Source organism: Rhinichthys klamathensis, unplaced genomic scaffold, assembly GCF_029890125.1.
Source record: "Rhinichthys klamathensis goyatoka isolate OS25496 unplaced genomic scaffold, OSU_Roscu_1.1 h1tg000262l_1, whole genome shotgun sequence".
Taxonomy (NCBI): domain Eukaryota; kingdom Metazoa; phylum Chordata; class Actinopteri; order Cypriniformes; family Leuciscidae; genus Rhinichthys; species Rhinichthys klamathensis.
The window spans coordinates 1,161,667-1,182,959 of record NW_026606783.1 but is presented as its reverse complement, the minus strand read 5'-3'; the positions used below and the strand labels follow the sequence as shown (position 1 = coordinate 1,182,959).

The following is a 21,293-nucleotide window of genomic DNA, read 5'->3' as shown; positions in this document are numbered from 1 at the left end:
TTTGAAGGAGAGCGGGAGAGCTTCACTCCGATGAGGCGAGTGAAGCTTCACTCCGATGAGGCGAGTGAAGGAGTAAGTTAATTATACTGCTGACAGTATAAGAAGTCGCTGAGAGCGTCGTTAAGGGTAACGGCAGCAGACAGCGCAAGCGAAGCGTGCTCTGTGGGGGCCCCGCTGGGCATTACTGGTGTAGCACCACCCCAGCAGAGCACGTCCCTGGGCTAGAGGTCCAGTGGCACCGTAAACCTGCTCAATCTCTTCCATCTCAGATAGGGGATCCCCGAACTTAGTGAAGTGAATCAGGCAGTTAGGGATACTAACAATAACAGGGTTGTTTGCCAGGGATGCATCAGGAACGATTCCGAGAGAAAAATTAAAAAAGTTGTGACCCAAATTGGCATGGACCAGTATATGTAACTGTGATTTTGGAGTATACTTTGCAGTTTCATCACGCAGAAGCCAAGCTGTGTTGTTCAAAGATCGCCGCCTCCATTTCTGCAATAACTTCAGGTGAGTATGAACCATGATTAAGATATGGCAGAAAAATGTAATAACTTAATCAGTAACCTGAAGAGTCCTGAAACAAATAGTGAGACAGGAAAAGCAAACGCTGTAAGCAGCTGTGCTCTAAAGCCCTCACTTTAAATAAATTTGCAGAAATGATTAAGTAAATGGTAGTCAGGATTTTGATTCTGATTGGAAATTTAAACAACATGACTGGCTACAAACAAACAAAGAAACTGAAAAATTAAAATGTTTAGCCTCGTATTGCTTACGATGATTACAAGAAGCAAGTGAAAGAAATTCTGGGTCAGGGATAATTTCCCTCGACAAGCGACTAAAGTTAAACAGACACTTTGTGAAAACAACTTAGAATATTTTGCAGCTTATGAAAATTAATGTTCTGCCAATAATAATGATGAAGATTATGATTGGGTTATTATGATTAAATCCGCCACTGGTGGACTGTAAAAGAATACAGAGAACTGCTTAATCAGTGGCTCTGTTTACATTCCTGAATGGGACACACACTGCTTCAAGGGCGTGTAGTAAGTTGGAGCCGTTGAGGCTGACACATGAACCCTTTTGAAGAAAAGATCTATAATAGTAATTTTTATAAGTTGATGTAAAATTAATGACTCCAACAAATGTGAGTTGCAAAATATATCAAAGTAACTTAAAGGATGATTGTGTTGTAATTAAACATTTTAAAAAGGTTTTAGATGATATAGAGAGACTAATCTCACAGATGATTTACAATAACTGCAAAAGTATCACAAGCAGAGAGTGCTTGCCTCACAACTTAGTGTGTGAATCCTAATTGGAGATTGATAAACTCCAAGAGAAATCTTAAGTCAAATATTAAACTATGGTTGAGAACTTGACAATTAAAATTGAGATTGAGAAATGTGAAACGTTATTGAGAACTAAAATAATTATTTTTATGTAAAACAAATAAGCAGAAGCCGTACTGAATTAACAGTTGCTAAATGCTGATTAAACAAACAGCTTGAAAAGTTGACCATGAAAGAACTAGAAGCTGATGTTTAGTTTTCAAAAGATAAGTTTGTTATTGGCTGTAATGAAACAGTTTGCTTATCTGAATCTGATGTGTGCTGTGGCTGAAACTGCCAGTGCAACAGACTCAATCTGAGTGGAAATTTGTAATGCCTAAATTTCCTGATGTGTGGGCAAAAGACAAATATAAATAATATGTTTATTTGAAACCGTATGTAATATCTGGCAAAGATGCCTTAAGCTGGGATAGAGTTAAAAGATAATAGATAAAAGTTTGATGTTAGAAGTATATAAGAGAGCAGTGTACCATCCAATAGAGTCTCAGAGTCTCTCTCATTCAATGAGTCAGCTAAAAGCTGTTATCTGTGATAATGTGTAAAGCACAGTGTGTCAGTTGAAGAATCATAGACACAGAGATGGTAAAAGAAACCATTTAGAGAGCAATTTGTTTTAAAAGTAAAACTGAATGACTTTAAAGAAGTATTTAAAATAATAATACAGATAGAGATGACATTTTGATTAGCTTATTTTAGGACCAGTAACTTCTTTGTCTGATTTAGTCTCCACCATTCAGGACCGATGGCTCTGGCTACAGATGAAGTACACTGAATGTACGGTTGTGATCTAAATTCACTGAGTATAAATCTAAGCAGCTAGGTTTCTGCTTTTAAGATGGTTAATGGATTTAAGTGATTAAATACTGTTGTTATTAATCTGTCTCCCTATGTCAGGGGTCGGCAACCCAAAATGTTGAAAGAGCCATATTGGACCCAAAAAAAATAAAAAATATCTGTCTGGAGCCGCAAAAAATTTAAAGCGTTATATAAGCCTTATAATGAAGGCAACACATGCTGTAAGTGTTATATTAGCTTTATTAGTATCAAAATGATAAGTAGGCTACAAATTAGAGCTTAGAACGGCCCAAAAAATCAAGCCCGGCCCGGCCCGGCCCGACACATTAAACGTAATTATGAGCCCGAGCCCGATTTTAACCCGACCATTTTTTAATGCGTGGGTCGTTATAACTGACGTTCTCAACTTTCTTTCTCCCGCCCGCAACATTTGTTTTGTCCCGCTCCCGCCCGCAAATACACTTTTTTCTGTACCTCCAAATACTTTCAAGTTAGCCTACGTGTCGCCACCATACATCCTCCTGATAAATTATTTGTTATTAAAGCATTAAAACACAAACCACTGTTAATTTAACATGAAAGCAAGCAGTTTACTGCGTGCATGGTTCGCCATGACTGAATGCGCGCAAAGTGCGCTCTCTTAATAATCTGTAAAAAGCTGACATCAGTTCATCGCGATCTCACACATCTCTGTTATTATCAATGAAGCTGACTGCACAATGAATCTTTCATAATATCCACACTTTGTTCATTATAATTAAAGGATTTGCCAGCATACAGAATTCAGCACTGAACAAAAACGTCAGTTTCGAGCGATGAGGGGAGTCTATCTTAAATGCTTCTGATTGGCCATTGCGTTCAAGAAATCAACACATATGTCTGTGATTGGCTATATCGCTCAACGCTGCAAACATGTTATGAATAGAAATTCTGCCCTGTAAATCGTTTCTATTTTGTTTTAGTAGAGTGAGTGCATTACCGCACGCGCCCGCGCTCGCGCTCGGCCATCAAATCTAGTCCCGCGCCAGACTGATCTCATGAAATGGCGTATGTATGACACGCCAATTCGTATTTCCATTTTTGGCGTGCTATCAACACGCATAATCGCTTTTCAGCGTGTTTATCAACGCCTTTGACTTAACGTTATATTACTGTATTATGTACATATAAATATATGACCTACCCCAACCCCGTCCCTAAACCTACCCGTCACTGGGGTTAATACCATTTATGAGTCTTCTCCTACCATCCTAGGAAAAGAAATATCGCTCCACAGATGTAGAATATAGATTTTGCTTCGTTTCGCTCGGACATTTAACGGCGTACACATACACGCGGAATCACTCGGACGTTTAATGGCGTAGACATACACGCAAAAGATTTCGGCGTGGACATACACGCGGATAGATCAAAATGCGTATAGATAACACGCCACTTGAATTGAAAGTGGCGTGTATGTTTACGCAAAGTCATGATGTCATGTTGCCCGCGCCGCACTCTATTGCGTTGGGAGTGCTCAGCTATCTTTCTCTTTTTCCCCTTGGGATCCATGGCCCATGACACACCCGCCGGTTTGTTTGTTTGTTTGTCAGCCACCGGTCTACCATCACGCCGATCTGACAGACACGTGTGTCACAGTCTATGACGTAAATTCTTCAGTGACAGAAATGTTGAAATTAAATATTTATCATACACATTTTTACAACGTTGAAAAACTTTAAGAATATTTGTCATGTTTTTCCTCATACAGAAATTATATTAAAACAAAAAAAATATTTTTTCCATTTTCAAATTTTTGAAAAAGCTCCAGGGAGCCACTAGGGCGGCGCTTAAGAGCCGCATGCGGCTCTAGAGCCGCGGGTTGCCGACCTATGCCCTATGTGAACACTATTAGGCAATCCGAATGGCTCTGGTGACTCTTGAACGTGCCTTTCCTAAGCTCTAGAAAACAGCTGAGTTCTGTTGAAGCAAACAGCCTGTGATGGGAAAGAGCGGTCACCAGTGGGCACGAGTGGCTACTCAATGACGGGTACGACCTTCTATTGGCCAGACAGGGGGCAACCCAAGCCAGAGTGGATCACGTAAAGTCACTGGGCATCTCAAGATGGAGGTGTTTATGTGAGAAAGGTATGAGAGTGGAGCGGATGACTGTGAGGCCAGCAGCATCCTTTATCGTTAGGGCGGATGAGCTGTGAGGAGTTACAGACAGTCTGACCCCGAAACGTGATGTTCCTCTAATACCAATCACCAGAAACCGCATTCATTGTATGGCTTGTTTTTTTTTATTGTGACAAGCGTCTGCAAATATGCCAGGGGAAAACACCCTGATGGAGATTATAGATAAAGGGCTAACAGGAGTGGGCTTTCAAGAGCCAGCTGAGGCCATGAAGTGATTCCCATTAGTTGTTGTGGAGACAGTAGCAAAACTTTTTATGTACTGGTTTGCCTTATGGGCAAGGAAAATCATAGTGTTGATTTTGAACTAATAGGTCTATGACATAGTTTTAACTCCTGAAGGTCGTTAGACATGGTGGTGGCTAAAGATGAAGACAGCTTTTGTAGATTTGAGAAAAGTCTGGATAACAAGGTGAATGGTCAAAGATTATTGTAACGAATTTAATATTACATTTTATATAAGTTACAGTCTTAGAAATTTATTTATAGTGAGAGAGACTGCTTGAGCGGAGGAAGGGATGGTAACTGTGTCTGTCTTTCCATTATTGGCCTGCTAGAGCAAGCTGAAGCAAAATAATGATAATGAAACAAAACAACCCAGCTGACCTTGTTAAATTCTAATGAACAATGAACAAGACATGCTTTGAAACTGGTTGGGAGACCATGTAAAATTAGGTAGAAGCTACCGGAAAATGGGAAGTTTAAAATCTTATTTAAAATTTAAATCTTTTTAGCAATAACATAAAGAAAAATTAATATTGAAAATGAACAGTTAACATATGTGTGTCTAGTATGAGTGCGTGTGATGGTGACAGCACTTTATGTCTTGTATGTGTTAGTTTGGGGTACTATTATTTCCTGATTTTGAGGATATTGTGTCATTAACCTCTGGAATTAGTGTTTTATCATTACAGATGGGTTAAGTGAAATGACCAACTTTAAAAAAGGTTGATAATTCTAAGACAATCTGATGAAAAGACAATGCAGAACATGGGACGAGCTTTAATTGGAGTGGTTTTCCAGCTCTGTCTGCTATTGGTAATTATGAATGCTTTTGTCATTTATGATATTGAACTGAATTACTCTCTGGATTAGTATTTTATATAAATTGGAATTGTAAAGAAGATTGCCGTCCATTCTGGGGTAAAACTCTTGTCTAAATTCAACTGAGGGTCTAAATTTAAATAGACAACTAGGTGGGATCATAAGGTTAAACATAGGAAAAAAATATATATATATATAGACTTGACGGCAGAGAGACAAAGTGGCACATTGGCTAAGTCACTATCCAAATTATCCAGAGTGAGCTCCCTCATTTTTATTGAAAGGCCGGAGGGCGAACAAAGAAGGAGTGAATATAACTTCTAAAAAGAAAAGGTTTTATTTCTCAATCCATTAAATGTATGTATGACATTAGATGTCTAAGAAAACTACAATTTAATAAAGGTAAAAAGAGAAAGCAGCTATATGGCTGGCTGGGATCTGAGTAACATAATATTTTGGTTTCTGTAAAACTGTAAAGATAAGTGGAACTGAGACAAATACTGTGAGAAGTAGTTATAATGAAAAATAAAGTTGAAGTTAATGATAAGAAAACAAGAGTATTGAAGAATTAATAAAATACCATGATTCCCCTAACGAGGGAACTTTAAGTGTCACTAGGCTGACAGTGGTGAGAGACTCGGATGCAGAAGGAACTGGCATGTAGGGCAAGATGGAAGAAATATAGTAGAAGAAAATGTATGTTATGAAAATACAATTTCTGATAGGATTTATGGAAGTCAAATTAAGTTTAAATGGTATGAAAAAGGTTAGGGTTAGACATTGTATGATTGACAGGGATTCAAGTGATATAAGGATAAGGAATGAACAAAAGCTTTATTAAGCAGAATGGGGAACGATCCTATATTCTAGTGGTAAAATAATGACTGAAATGATGATGTGAATTTGTTTTATTTTATTTCTATTTTTGAAACAAACAAAAATAGGGTATGAGATGTTATACAATTAAAATGGTACATGCTATGTGACCGTAAACTGAAGGATGATTTCAGTAAAGACTTAAAGGGCTTACATCGATTATTATGGGTCTTAATTATTAATATTTTATTGTTTGTTGTTTATTTTTAGTTAGACAACCATTGTGTTTTGAACCTAAAGGGTCTATAAAAGGGGTAGTGAAAATAATGGATTAACCATCCAACTTTGTTTATAATAAAAGGATTTGGAAATCATAATTTTATAAAAAAATAAAAAAACTAGTGCATATATTCTGGTATTCATGATTATAGACAATGTCTTTATTTAGGATCTGAGTAGTGACTGTGGATCTAGCCCATGCTAGGAATACAGCAATAGTGCTTGCTTATTTAGCCTGGCTTCCAATATGTACTTGTTTCGTAATCAGTTATGTGTTTTATAAAAATTTTAACCTGACTGATAAACTGAGGAAGAATGACATTGATGTCCTGTTGTGAGTGGAAGGTGGGAGAGCCTCTTAATGGGGACTGGAATTTTTAGTATCCAGCATGTCCATGACGAGGTGAAGAGACAAGTGTGACCCGTCAGGGGAGCATGCGTCACCACTCCTCCCTTCCGTAGTGACCTCACTGGTTAGACCAGACGTGGCGGTATTGGACCCCACATTGGTCTAAAACGGGGGACTGAAGGGTTGGTCAAAATCCCTTGCCTCTTCAAATAAATATATAATCATATATCATTTTGAATGGTTATATACTTCCTTTATAAAAATCAATAATCAAATATATTCATTATCACATAATAATTTTTATATTCTTGTGCTTGTGAAATTATATTTTCTTAAATGCATGGATGCAAGTAACCAGTTTCTTTTAGGTGCATTCCAATCTTACTTTGAGATTGCACGTAGTACACGCAGGACCCGAAGGCCACGTAACCCACAAGGCCGTTTGTCTCTTTCTCTGGGATCAGTAGGAAGGTTAGAGGGTCCTAAAGGCAGCGTGGGCACATATGATTCTTCGCTGGACATATGGTCAAGCTATATTGAGCGTTACTATCAAACTTGAATTGTTGTATTAAAATGTATTCTTTCCAGTATATTTCCTTCCTTGGGAGTAAATGCCAGTGATCTGTTTTTCTCCCAAACGAGTGAATGTTTTAGCAGTATGTTTTGGTATACTTAACTGATAATAAGGAGCTCAGACTCTCTTCAGCCTTGATGGGAGCTGTTATTTGCTAGTGTCTGTTATTTGTGTGTGTGTGCGTATGACATTCTATGTAGGTTCTGGACGGTCGGACCAGACACCCCGGCGCCCTTCTCTAACCTGCGAGGCCACCACAGGCCTAAATCCAATGAGTGGACGACAACTATCTTTACTAATGGCGATAGGCACCCCTATCTCCTCACATGTGTTAAATTGTTTAGGCTTTAATGTTTCTTAGCCAATGAGAATCATTCAACCTGTAAGCAATGACGTAGCTTAGACCTTGGAAATGGTATAACTGCTGTGATCTTTGTAACTGTAAGCGGGGCGGCCTACGAACTCCTGTGTGAGTCTTGAAGCTGACTTCTGCTGATGAAAATGCAAACTATCTTCAGTAAAACTTTTCTTTAATTTTTTATAATTCTGACTCCGGGTCTTCATTCTTCATATCTGGTTCTGGGTCTTTGACTGTACACCCCCTTACACGCCGCTCTCAAAGGCCGCCGGAGCCCCCAGCGGAAACATGCGGGCCGCCGCCGCCGCCTCCCGCTTCCCGCTCTCCCTCCCCGCCCCTGCCGGACATTCAGTTGCCGCCGAGTGGCCGCTCTGTTGTTTCCGATGACGCCGCGGAGGAGAAGGACTCCTGTTCACTGCTCGCTTCTGACAGTGAAGACTGGTCATCTCTCGGATCCGCGAGAGAGTCGACGGGGACCCGCGCCGGGATAGAAGAGGAGCTGATGCGCCTCCTCTCACAGGCCGTCGAACGCCTCGGTCTCGAGTGGTCTCCTCCACCCGAGCAGGCCCCGAACCGGATGGACGGTAGCTTTTTTCATCGGCGCTCGACCCCCGCGTGCACCCGGGCCGCTCCATTCCTGCCTGAACTTCACGCAGAGCTGACAAAATCCTGGAATGCACCGCTCTCGGCTAGAAATCGCTCCGATGTATCCGCCTCGCTGCGCTCGGTGGACGGAGCCGCCGAGAAAGGCTATGCAGCCATGCCGCCCGTCGAGGACTTGGTCGCCACACACCTCTGCCCGCCCTCCGCTAGATGGCGTTCTTCACCCACGCTTCCTTCGAAGGCTTGCAGAGCGACCTCGAGCTTTCATGCTCGCGCTTACGCCACCGCCGGTCAGGCCGCCGCTGCGCTTCACTCTATGTCTGTCCTCCAAGTGTTACAGAGCGATATTCTCCGTGAATGGGCCGAAGGCGGTAGAAAACCCCCCCCCGCCGTCACGGATTTGAGAAGTGCTACGGATCTCGCCCTTCGCGCCACTAAAGCCGCCGCACAAGCTCTGGGGAAATGCATGGCCAGCCTTTGTGTTGCTGAGAGACACTTATGGCTCACGCTCGCCGACATGGGAGATTCTGAGCGCGCCGCGTTTCTCAACGCGCCCCTCTCCCCGACGGGCCTGTTTGGATCTGCCGTCACGGGAATTGTCGATCGCTTTTCTGAAGTACAGAAAGCTTCTCAGGCGATGAACTTGTTTCTACCCCGCCGCGCTAGCTCTTCAGCGGGCCGCTCTCACGAGCCCTCCGCCAGAGCCCCATCACAGCGCCCCCCTCCGCAGACTCAAACAACTCAGCGCAGTCAGAGCGGCCGCCCTCGCCCTCGCTCTCGCTCTGACAGCCGCCGCAGACCGCCGCCCCCCCGTGGCCCGCGACCCAAGATCACGCTGAAGCCTGATCATCAGAAGTCTGCCTAACAATGTCAAGAAAACGACGGTGCTCTCCCGCCGCGGCCGGACCGCCGTCAAAGCTTCGCCCTCTGCCAGTCCCCGTTATTTCGCCGACTGCTGTAGTGTTGACCGCCACAAACAAGCCGGTGTCCCAGCCCGCTTGCGAGCGACAAAAAGCCGTTTTTACGGCTACCCAGAGAAATCTCAAAAAGAGAAATTTTGCCAGTTGTGTAGAAAATGTGCCCACAATCATGTGTTCACCCATACACACAAGCATAACATATCCCGTGTCTCTATCAGAGCCCCATCACATGAAACGGGCACAGCCCGCTCTAATATCAGAGAACATAAACACGCCCACGAGCTCGTGCACGTGTCCCCTCTCTGCTCGCTCTGTGTCACGGCCCATAGACTCCTCTCTGAGTGCAAATCCCGTTGCCACACACATTCAAAGCGCGCCCACACACTGTGTCCAGCCCGCTATGTGCAGCAATCAGGGCAATACAGCCATTCGGCCACTAGCCGCATGCTCCAAAGCGTGGGAAGCCATTCCAGGCATTTCCCCGTGGGTGTTAAGCATTATAAAGAACGGCTACCTGCTACAGTTTCGCCGCCGCCCGCCTCGTGCGCGCGCGCAGCTCGAATCTTCTGTCAGCCCGCTGGCCGCCGGCACGCTCCGCTCAGAAATTGCGACGCTGTTGCAAAAGGGCGCGATAGAGAGAGTCCCGCCATCTATGACCGAGTCGGGGTTTTACGGCCGTTATTTTCTGGTTCCCAAGAAAGACGGCGGCCTCAGACCGATCTTAGATCTCAGGTCTTTGAACAAAGCGCTCATGAAGAGACCGTTCAAGATGCTCACTACCAGGAAACTCCTCGCGCAGGTGCGCCAAGGGGACTGGTTCATATCTCTAGACCTGAAAGACGCCTATTTTCAGATCCAGATAAATCCCCGTCACAGGCCATTCTTACGTTTCGCCTTCGAGGGTCTTGTTTATCAATACGCCGTTCTCCCGTTCGGCTTATCTCTGGCGCCCCGTACATTCACGAAGTGCATGGATACGGCGCTCGCCCCCCTGCGAAGCCAGGGGCTGCGCATTCTGAATTATCTGGACGACTGGCTGATTTTGGCCCAATCACAGACGGAGCTTCTGTCGCACCGCGCAGTTCTCCTCGACCATTTGGAAACGCTGGGCCTCTCTGTCAACTGGACAAAGAGCTCCCTTCATCCCAGTCAATCGATTTCCTTCCTAGGAATAGATTTGGACTCGGTCACGATGACGGCTCGCCTGTCTACACAGCGCGCGCGCAGTGTTCAGCGTCTAGCCGCCTCGTTCCAGATGGGCACCCGCAGGCCTCTGAAAACTTTTCAGAGGATGCTGGGTTACATGGCCTCAGCCTCCGCTGTACTTCAGCTGGGCCTTCTGCACATGCGCCCGCTTCAGTTCTGGTTGAACAGCCGTGTACCCCACCGCGCGTGGAACACGGGTCGCCAGCTGATCAGGGTTACGCAAACGTGTCTCACGGCGCTGCAGCCATGGACAGTAGCAGAATGGTTTCGTCTAGGCGTCACGATGGGGACCTTTTCCTGCCGAAAAGTCATCTCGACAGATGCATCCAACACGGGTTGGGGTGCAGTCTGCGAGGGCTCACCGGCCTTCGGCCACTGGTCGATTCAGGAAAGCCCATTACATATAAACTGTCTGGAAATGCTGGCGGTCGAGAACGCGCTCTCGCACTTTCTCCCGCGCATCCAGGGACACCACGTCCTGATCCGTTCGGACAATATGGCCGTGGTCTCCTATCTCAACCGTCAGGGCGGTGTCAGATCCAGAAATCTCTGTCGACTGACGCACCGCATTCTAGTTTGGTCTCAGAGCCGCCTGCTCTCGCTCAGAGCGACGCACGTGCCGGGCCATCTGAACGACGGTCCAGACATACTGTCCAGGAACCTCATCTCCACAGGAGAATGGTCCCTGAACTCACAGACGGTCCAGTTACTGTGGCGACTATTCGGCAGAGCAGAAGTAGACCTCTTCGCGTCAGAAGAGAACGCTCACTGCCCAATATATTTCTCGAAGAGCGAGGACGCGCTAGCCCAGGAATGGCCTCGCCGCCCGCTCTATGCATTCCCTCCGATCGCTCTGTTACCACAGGTAATTCAGAGGATCAGGGACACACGCCACTCGGTGCTCCTCATAGCCCCGCGTTGGGAGAGTCAGAATTGGGTTCCGGAGCTCACGCAGCTGTCACAGACAGCCCCGTGGCCCATCCCAGTCAGAGCAGATCTCCTCTCTCAAGCTCGCGGCACGATCTGGCACCCCCATCCACAGCGCTGGGCGCTGCATGCATGGGTGATCAACGACTATTCGTTGATTTGCCAGAGGGAGTAAGAAACACTGTCATACAGGCTAGAGCACCTTCCACGAGAAGGCTCTATGCGTCTAAATGGTCTGTGTTCTCAAAATGGTGCACCGACAAACAGCTGGACCCACGGTCGTGCGAGGTGCCGTCTTTGCTTGTTTTCCTTCAAGAGATGCTGGACAAGGGCAGGTCCCCCTCCACTCTCAAGGTTTATGTGGCAGCCGTCGCGGCGTTCGCGGAACCCCGACGCGCTCAGTCATTGGGCAAAGACGAGTTAGTCATCCGCTTCCTCAGGGGAGCTAAGAGGATGAACCCTCCGCGGCCCCCGTCGGTTCCGGTTTGGGATCTTTCTATAGTCCTTGAAGCTATGAAAGCACCCCCGTTCGAACCGCTCGAGTCTGTGGATCTGAAATACCTCTCGCTCAAAACCGTTTTCCTGACGGCTCTGTCCTCAGTTAAACGCGTTGGGGATCTTCACGCGCTCTCATCCAGCGCCGCGTGTCTTGAGTTTGGACCGAATGATTCGATTGTCATTCTCAAACCTAGGCATGGCTATGTCCCGAAGGCGATTGGTACCCCGTTCAGGGCTCAGATTATCTCCCTATCGGCTCTGCCTTCATCCGATAGTGAGCGCGATGCCAATCTCCTTTGTCCGGTGCGGGCTCTGAGATTGTACACTACGCGCGCTGCCGCGTTCAGACGCGCTGAGCAGCTTTTCGTGTCGTTTGGGGGGCGCACCAAGGGTCTGGCCGCCTCAAAACAGACACTGTCTAGATGGATAGTGGACGCTATCGCCTCTGCTTACGCATCTAAATGCCTGCCCTGCCCTCTGGGCATCAGGGCGCACTCCACTAGAGGCATGGCCTCATCGTGGGCATGGTCCTGTGGAATTTCCATTCATGACATTTGTGTGGCCGCGGGATGGGCCTCCCCGTCCACTTTTGTCAGGTTTTATAACTTGGAAGTTCCCGCCTTGCAGGCAAAATTACTAGCTGTCTGACGAACAGCTCTCTAAGAAGCTGCATTTCTGGAGGTCCCTCACAACCGGTTCGCCCCTTGTGCTCTCCTGTAATGCTTATACACTTCATGTGCCCGCTCTGCTGGCCCCATACATGCTTATGTGTACACTTCATGAGCCCGCTCTGCGGCCTCTTTGTACATTCACTCCACGTTAAGAAATTCCCCCGGTATATCCCTGGGTTTTTCATGAGTGGATTCGTAGCGCGCACGGCGTTGGCCAGGTGTTCCCGCAGCGTAAGCTAGCTTACGCAATACGAGAGAACCTCTCGTAAGAGAACGAATCGGTTACCTAACGTAACCTCGGTTCTCTCTAGAAGAGGGAACGAGTATTGCGTTCCCGGCCGTGCTTGCGCTACTAGCGTTTCGCTTCACGCTGAAATAAATCAACATATAAGCCTGGGAGAGCGCCTTATATACACCATGGCCACGCCCATTCTGGCGGGTCATGACGCAATGAGCGCGCGGGCGCCTCTCATTGGAAGCGGGTTCAGCCCCGCTCTCCCATAGGCTTAAGCAGTTCTCTCTGAGCGAACCAATGAGCTGCTAGCTAGCCCGCTCTAGGTCTGCCGCAGAGGAACTGCGTTGTGTATGGATACAAAATTATGATATAATTTTTTGGCTTCAATATCTCAGCAAAGATGAATCTTTCCCGCAGCGTAAGCTAGCTTACGCAATACTCGTTCCCTCTTCTAGAGAGAACCGAGGTTACGTTAGGTAACCGATTCGTTTTTATGTGCGCTGAAAAAAAAAGTAGGAAGCGAAAGAGGGGAATATGGATGCGGTCATGGCCAGGGAAAAGAAGCCAATTCGGCATGCCAATTTAGCAAATGGAACTTGAGGTTGTATTTTTAGCGCCATGTCACATTGATCAATATGCCATTTCATGTTGCATTTTTATTAGCTAGTCACGACCATAGAAATCGCTACGTTTGGTCATCTTTCGTCTGGGACAAGCGGCAACCTCCCTGTCTCTCTCTTGAAACCAACACGGAAGTGAATTAAACTGCAATTCATCTACTGACCGCTTGAGGCAGGCTGCAGAAGTGAGTCAAATCTGCATCTCACCCATGTTAAAATGCCCAACTTTACAGCAGAAAAAAACACGTTTACAGCCTGGAGCAAAAAGTGGTTTTGGTCTTTATAGCTTATTTTGCCCTTCATGACAACTGTGAGGGGGGTGAATTTTTTTACAACTCATCCGTTTAAATTATATTAAGCCTGCATAATTAAGGGGGTGGCCACTTGAGTGACAGGTGGATTGCGGCCGTTTGTCTGCTGTCTGTTAACGTCACTCTCAGCTTATTCCAGCAGCTGCTGTACTTGCCATCTCTGCCGTGTTTGTGCTTTTTTCAGGATTATTTCATACAATTTAATACACGCATTACACCTTCGCCCACGCCGTTGGATTCCGTTGTTGTCGAGTATGGAGAGAACAACTAGCGCTGTATTTCCAGTTGTTTTCTTCGCATGCACTAACGTTAATGGATGTCTGACAATTTCCTCGCTAAAAAAGTCTATAGATATAGAGACCATGCTCACTCGTTATGTGGTACTGTTGCTCTCACGGAACAGATATGCTTATTTAAGTTTTTAGTGAAAGTACCGTCAGATGAAATCCTGCAGGTGTCAGTGCTTTCTCTCCGTCCATGCAATAGATGCACACCCTTGAATGAGCGCGGATTTCTAGTGCATTTACTTGAACTTCTGAGGTAATATCTTTGGTTTAACACATTTGAGAAATTGAGAGGCGGCCAAAATCAGATTTTAAAATGGACTGAACAAAGCTCTTTACGAACTTGACGTGCGATGCCCTGCTGACTGACATGAATGCGCATAAATCACTGTCACACGCACAAGCTCAGAGCAATATTGTTACTGCATGATAATACATTTTTATAGCAGAATAATAATACATCACGATACACAGTCTCACTTTTAGTTACGTCTTTTAACTATTATAATATTTCGAAGGGCAAAAACATGAACTAAACTATTGGCTTTAATTCTTCAATCAGCTGTCACTTTAACGTGAGGTCAGTAGCTCCACCCAAGTCCTGCCTTTTTGCCCATTTTCTGTAATCCGGTAGTGACGAAAGGTGATGCGTTGCCAAGATGGCGACGGCCGGCCATGCCCACTTTAGGCTTCAAAAACGCTCTTCAGAAACCTACGGGTGACGTCACGGACACTACGTCCATATTTTTTTACAGTCTATGGTCTGGGACAGCCCAAAATCGTACAATGTGTACCAGGCATTACGGAACGCGCTGATGACGTATGATGTCTGCACGAGCAGGGTGTGCGGAATGTTGAAAGACAGGAAGGACATCATATCATTGCGTTTGGGCAGAATGCAATGATTAGACAAATATTTTTTTGGTCCTGGGACTTCCACAGAAGTGCTTGTTTTAATATTTTGAATTTTTAGACTACTTCTGTTATTGATTGCTATCAGGATGTGAAGAGAGTTTCAACCAGTAAAAAAAAAATTGCCTACCCTACCTTTACTTGGTCATTTTATGTTAAGAAACTCCATTTCCATCTTGTTTACATCTTTAAAACCACCATGAAGTTGATGAGGACAGAATTCGCTAATTATTTGATCTGTTTAAATTGTTGACTTGCGACGTGCATACTTTTTTCAGTTTTGAGCCACAATCGCAGCGTTTTCAACGTCCTACATCAAATCAAAACTTTAAAAAACAAACAAACCGTGAAACACTGCATGTTTTATTCAATCGTGTTGGCCGCGTCACCTATGAACCACTCTATTTACGCATGTGACCTTTCTGCACAAAACGAAGAGATGAGGAAGGAGTATAATCATATATACGGTGAAGATCGGGGCTGGTTGTCTTGTCACACTTTTTACTCCAGTAAATGTTTCTCATGCTGTATGTAGGCAAATAGGCTATAACAAAAATTTGGAACCAAAAGCAGGTCATGTTGTCACAGTATATGAGGTATTTTGTCACAATGGAACCTGCCATGTCAGGATATTGTTCTGGCTGTCCTGCACCTCACTGCTTTGCATATCAATGTTCACTTTCCTTTTCTTGTCCCCCAAACTCAGTTCAGTGTGTTTCTACTGCAGGAGGTTTAAGTAGGGAGAGGCCAAGATGGGATTGCAGCTTGCAGTCCAGGGAGAGAGTTTCAAGTTCATGTGCAAGATTACATGTTCCTGACCAAGTGGAAGAGCTGAGAAAACAATATGCGGTAACTAAGCCGGGAGGAGTCATCTGTATGCTGCTGTATCCTTAACAGCACATTGATTCCGAATGAGAGAAAAAGTGAACGAGAAGACTGGGAGTAAAATCCACCCCTTTGATTTCTCTTCACTGCTACTCTCCTCCTCTTTCCCTCCCACTAAGATATTCTGTCTGAAGCCACCCCCCTTTCTCTCTCGCTCCATCTCGATCTGTCCTGTATTCCTATCCTTCACTCTCTCCTGCACATGCACATACTATTAAACACCACTGTTCTTTTTTTCCCTAGCTCGCCTCTCATCAGGTCTTCTTTTAACGCACCGCTTTAAGAGCATCTAGTATTTCTGTTTCTCCCAACGGGTGGAGAAACCGGCTCAATGCGGCTCTCTCTCTCTCTCTCTCAGCTGTGTCTCACACACTGAGATAGCCTGTTTCTCATTGAGAGGCCCTTTTTTTACTTGTAACACACGAGTCTTGCTCTCTTTACGGTGCAGGTTTCCCTCCCCCTTCCCTCTTCTCTACACTTATCCGTAAAGAAAGGAAGGAAGCGGAAGAGAGTGGTGTCTGTGAGGAGGAATGATGAAAAGGCAGAGAGAGAGAAAGCGAGAGAGAGAGAGAGAGAGAGAGAGAGAGAGAAGGAAGGAGGGAGGGAGGGGGTAAACGAAGAGAGCAGGACCGAGGAGAGTGGACTGGCAGAAACGTGAAATACGAGAGGGAGAAGAGTAAAGTAGGAGAGGAACCTGTAAGAGGAGAAACGAGGGATGGCTGACCTGGAAGTGGGCAAAATCGGGGGAAAGGAAGCCACCGTCCTTTTCCAACACTTGCTGGTATTTTGCTTTTCACTTTGCTTTTGTTTTGGTCATTTCTTGCCTTAATTTTTCGTCTGTCTTATTCTGCTAATTCAAATTCTTTTTTCATGCTAATATGTTCCAATACCTTTCCCGGGTGTTTTGTTAGCTTATTACCTGACCTTTCTGCTTCTTTGTGTGGAAAATTAACCATGTGTTTGTTTGGAGACTTTAAGTACTTTTCCTTCCTCTTCCATCACATTTTCATCCCTGCAGCTATCATGTTCACTCTGTTTTCTTGTGCGACACGTATTAGCTTTGGTTGTGTATGTCTGTTCGAGACTTTATTGTTAACATCATAGACTAATATCCATGACTTCTCCAAAAGGCTAAAATGAGGCCCGGTCAAGTTGATCGCATAAAAGGTTTAGTACTCACGGTTTGCATCAGTTAAATTAGTTCTGCACTGATGCACTTGTAGAGAGTGCAATCTTTATGCAAAGTCAATCCTGGCCTTCTCGGTTTGTGGCACTTTTGTTTCATCTGAATCGGTTTGAAATGTAGCGTAATCCATTTATTGGGGTGTCCCCTCTTCTCTCTCTGTACCACGCTCCTCCCATCACCCCTCATCCCCGCTGTCTGTCTTCCTCTGTCTGCGCCCTTGCAAGAAGGTTTACCGCTGTAACGCTTGTTTATCAAACCAATGAATACAAAAGTGAACAGTTTCTCTCTTTCTTTGTAAATCCTCTGCTCTTATTTTGTAACAGCATGCTATCCTACCCTCTGTCTCTCCAATGTGTTTTATATCTCTTGTCGACTGCATACCTTTCTCCATGGTGATTATCCTCTACTGCCCTTAACCTGATGGTTCCTGCTAACCTGCCGACATATAAAAGCGTAATTGCAGTTTAGCAGTCAAAAACAGCCCTAAAATTATGTTTGCTTTCAACATAAATCTATGGAGATGAATTTAAGAGCTTTTATGTTTGGGCACTCTTATTTTTAGTTCCCTGTCCAGTTATTTTTGTTTTGTTTTAAAAATAGTGTTTTTGTAAGTACTATGAGATTTTCTTTAACTTTTTACAGTGGCAAATGTGCATTGCTTTTTCTGCTTAAAAGCTTTAAAATCACAGATGACAATTTGGTTTAGTGATAAAGGTGAATTGAGGTAGAAAATAATGGGTAAGATGCTTGAACAGGGTCTTTTTACACTTTATTCCTCAACCTGCACCATAAATCCATGTAAGAAATGAGAGAATGTAAAAAAACTTTCTGAGCGAACGAAGTCCAATTGTCTACTATAGGGGTCCAGGGCCCACTAGGTGGCCTCAGCAACCTTCCAGGGGAGCCTCAAGATAAGTTAAAATGATAAATTAAAATAAGAATATACAACTAAAAAACAAGATATTTCTTATTTTAATTACATTTTTGTCTTTGAAATATGTAAAGGAATAAAATCTTGCTACGTCATGGGCATTTTTATATTGAATATGCATTTTTTTCTATTTATGCTAAGCTCTAAAATCTTTTAAAATGTCCTTATCCTTAATCCATCATGAACAACTGGAAGACAACTGGCCTTTGAAAACTGTCAAAAATGTTGAGAACCACTGGTCAAATGTCTGTCAGTTATGTACAGCATCACAAAGGGAGTTAGGCACCAGTAAGGGGGAAATTGAGTTTTATGGGTATTTGTTCAACTGTCTGTTTTAGTTTCATACCGAATATGGATTATATTTGACCATCCCTGATTCACTTACGTTCTCATGCTCTGAGTCAAGCAAACCTCAAAGGAATGAATGTTCCAATTTGGGAATATATATACTAACTCTCTCCCATTACTTAGTTACTTTTTACAAAATATATATACAGTATATAAGTCATAAAAAGTAATACTAAATATGCTTTTTGTTTCATTTGTTTTGTTTAAATAATAATATACTGTAGCCTGTTTTATTTCTTTATTATTTTGTGTTTCGAAATCTCTATTCCTTCTCTGTTTTCCTTATTTTCCTTGAATTTTGGCTCTCAGTTGAAATGGCATTCTTTATTGGCCCGCAACTGCATTTATACACTACCACATCAGTTTCAGTACATCAAATGAATCACCTTGAGCCTCCAGTCTTGAATACTACTACCAGTACAAAACAGTATAATGGCCATTGACTCTCCATATGTTCAAGTGTCTCAGATTGCTTGAGCCCGCCCTTACTGAAGTGCTCAGGAAATCAATAGGTTGAACATCAGCGCTGCCTCCTCTCTTACAATTTCTGGCTGTGGAATAGAATGTGGAAAATTAATTTAGCTGTGAATACAAAAAAAAACAATACTAACAGAGACATAGTGGACCTCCACTGCTAATGTGTTTATGACTGATATATTGCCATATGCATTTGTTATTGTGAAGAAAAAACTGTATTTCTTCTGTGTATAAATACAGGTCCTTCTCAAAAAATTACCATATTGTGATAAAGTTCATTATTTTCCATAATGTAATGATAAAAATTTAACTTCCATATATTTTAGATTCATTGCACACCAACTGAAATATTTCAGGTCTTTTATTGTTTTAATACTGATGATTTTGGCATACAGCTCATGAAAACCCAAAATTCCTGTGTCAAAAAATTTGCATATCATGAAAAGGGTCTCTAAACAAGCTATTAACCTAATCATCTGAATCAACTAATTAACTCTAAACACCTGCAAAAGATTCCTGAGGCTTTTAAAAACTCCCAGCCTGTTTCATTACTCAAAACCGCAATCATGGGTAAGACTGCCGACCTGACTGCTGTCCAGAAGGCCATCATTGACACCCTCAAGCAAGAGGGTAAGACAGAAAGAAATTTCTGAACAAATAGGCTGTTCCCAGAGTGCTGTATCAAGGCACCTCAGTGGGAAGTCTGTGGGAAGGAAAAAGTGTGGCAAAAAACGCTGCACAACGAGAAGAGGTGACCAGACCCTGAGGAAGATTGTGGAGAAGGACCGATTCCAGACCTTGGGGGACCTGCGGAAGCAGTGGACTGAGTCTGGAGTAGAAACATCCACAGCCACCGTGCACAGGCGTGTGCGGGAAATGGGCTACAGGTGCCGCATTCCCCAGGTCAAGCCACTTTTGAACCAGAAACAGCGGCAGAAGCGCCTGACCTGGGCTACAGAGAAGCAGCACTGGACTGTTGCTCAGTTTTGCATGTCATTCGGAAATCAAGGTGCCAGAGTCTGGAGGAAGACTGGGGAGAAGGAAATGCCAAAATGCCTGAAGTCCAGTGTCAAGTACCCACAGTCAGTGATGGTCTGGGGTGCCATGTCAGCTGCTGGTGTTGGTGCACTGTGTTTTATCAAGGGCAGGGTCAATGCAGCTAGCTATCAGGAGATTTTGGAGCACTTCATGCTTCCATCTGCTGAAAAGCTTTATGGAGATGAAGATTTCATTTTTCAGCACGACCTGGCACCTGCTCACAGTGCCAAAACCACTGGTAAATGGTTTACTGACCATGGTTTTACTATGCTCAATTGGCCTGCCAACTCTCCTGACCTGAACCCCATAGAGAATCTGTGGGATATTGTGAAGAGAAAGTTGAGAGACGCAAGACCCAACACTCTGGATGAGCTTAAGGCCGCTATCGAAGCATCCTGGGCCTCCATAACACCTCAGCAGTGCCACAGGCTGATTGCCTCCATGCCACGCCGCATTGAAGCAGTCATTTCTGCAAAAGGATTCCCGACCAAGTATTGACTATTGAGTGCATAACTGAAGATAATTATTTGAAGGTTGACTTTTTTTTGTTGTATTAAAAACACTTATTTTATTGGTCGGATGAAATATGCTAATTTTTTGAGACAGGAATTTTGGGGTTTCATGAGCTGTATGCCAAAATCATCAGTATAAAACAATAAAAGACCTGAAATATTTCAGTTGGTGTGCAATGAATCTAAAATATATGAAAGTTTAATTTTTATCATTATATTACGGAAAATAATGAACTTTATCACAATATGCTATTTTTTTGAGAAGGACCTGTATATCATGTCTGCACATAATGGAACAGAAATGACAATTTGCCTCGTTCTTCTGGTATAAAATGTGTCTGCAAACACTTCTAATTAGCCTAAATTGTAGTGGTGACTAGGTATTGTGTACACATTTTAGGTAACCTTATAGTGACTCATGTCTAAATAGCTCTTTCATCAAATCTCAGCCCACTTCAGCATCCACATTAGGCTGAATTAAGACATTTGTTGGAGAGCTGATGCTTTTTTAAATGACAGGCTGATGTGCAGTAAGTTAAATTGAGCAAAAAATGTATCTAACATTTCTGAAAAATTATCCAGTCTAACGTTCAGTTGTATTAAAGAGGGTCTGGCAAGCAAACATTTCATTCTTCTTTAAAAGGCTTATATTCTTGCATGGAAAAAAAGCATTCAATGCTACTGCTCTCATCTAATTAATTTGATTCCTGAGATGCTGATCATAACTGGAAACCCTAATTCAGTATATTTTTTCAGTTTAGTGTTTCAGTCACTTCATTTCATCAAATGTAATCCTAAATTTGAATGGATGGGTTACCATAAAAATAAAAATTCTGACATCTAACTATTAAAAGTATTTTCGGTAATTGAAATCAAGCGAATTATTATTATTAATTCATTCATTTGATATAATTTAGTATTGGATGAAAAACTTATAAAACTTAGAAATTTTGCCTTGACAAATAACTGAAATAAATCAGTTTC

At 43.6% G+C, this 21,293-nt stretch overlaps 2 protein-coding genes across 2 annotated transcripts in view; one reads left to right on the top strand and one right to left on the bottom strand.

The window, feature by feature from the left end:
- si:dkey-79d12.5 (maternal B9.15 protein) overlaps positions 1–21,293 on the bottom strand; it is a 161,322-nt gene that overhangs the window by 13,420 nt on the left and 126,609 nt on the right. The window lies entirely within an intron of this gene.
- The window catches only part of spaca6 (sperm acrosome associated 6), a 52,603-nt gene continuing 47,714 nt past the window's right edge, over positions 16,405–21,293 (top strand). The window contains exon 1 of the mRNA XM_056267601.1: positions 16,405–16,598. The gene's annotated coding sequence lies outside the window, so the exon portion shown is untranslated. The remainder of the gene's footprint in view (positions 16,599–21,293) is intronic.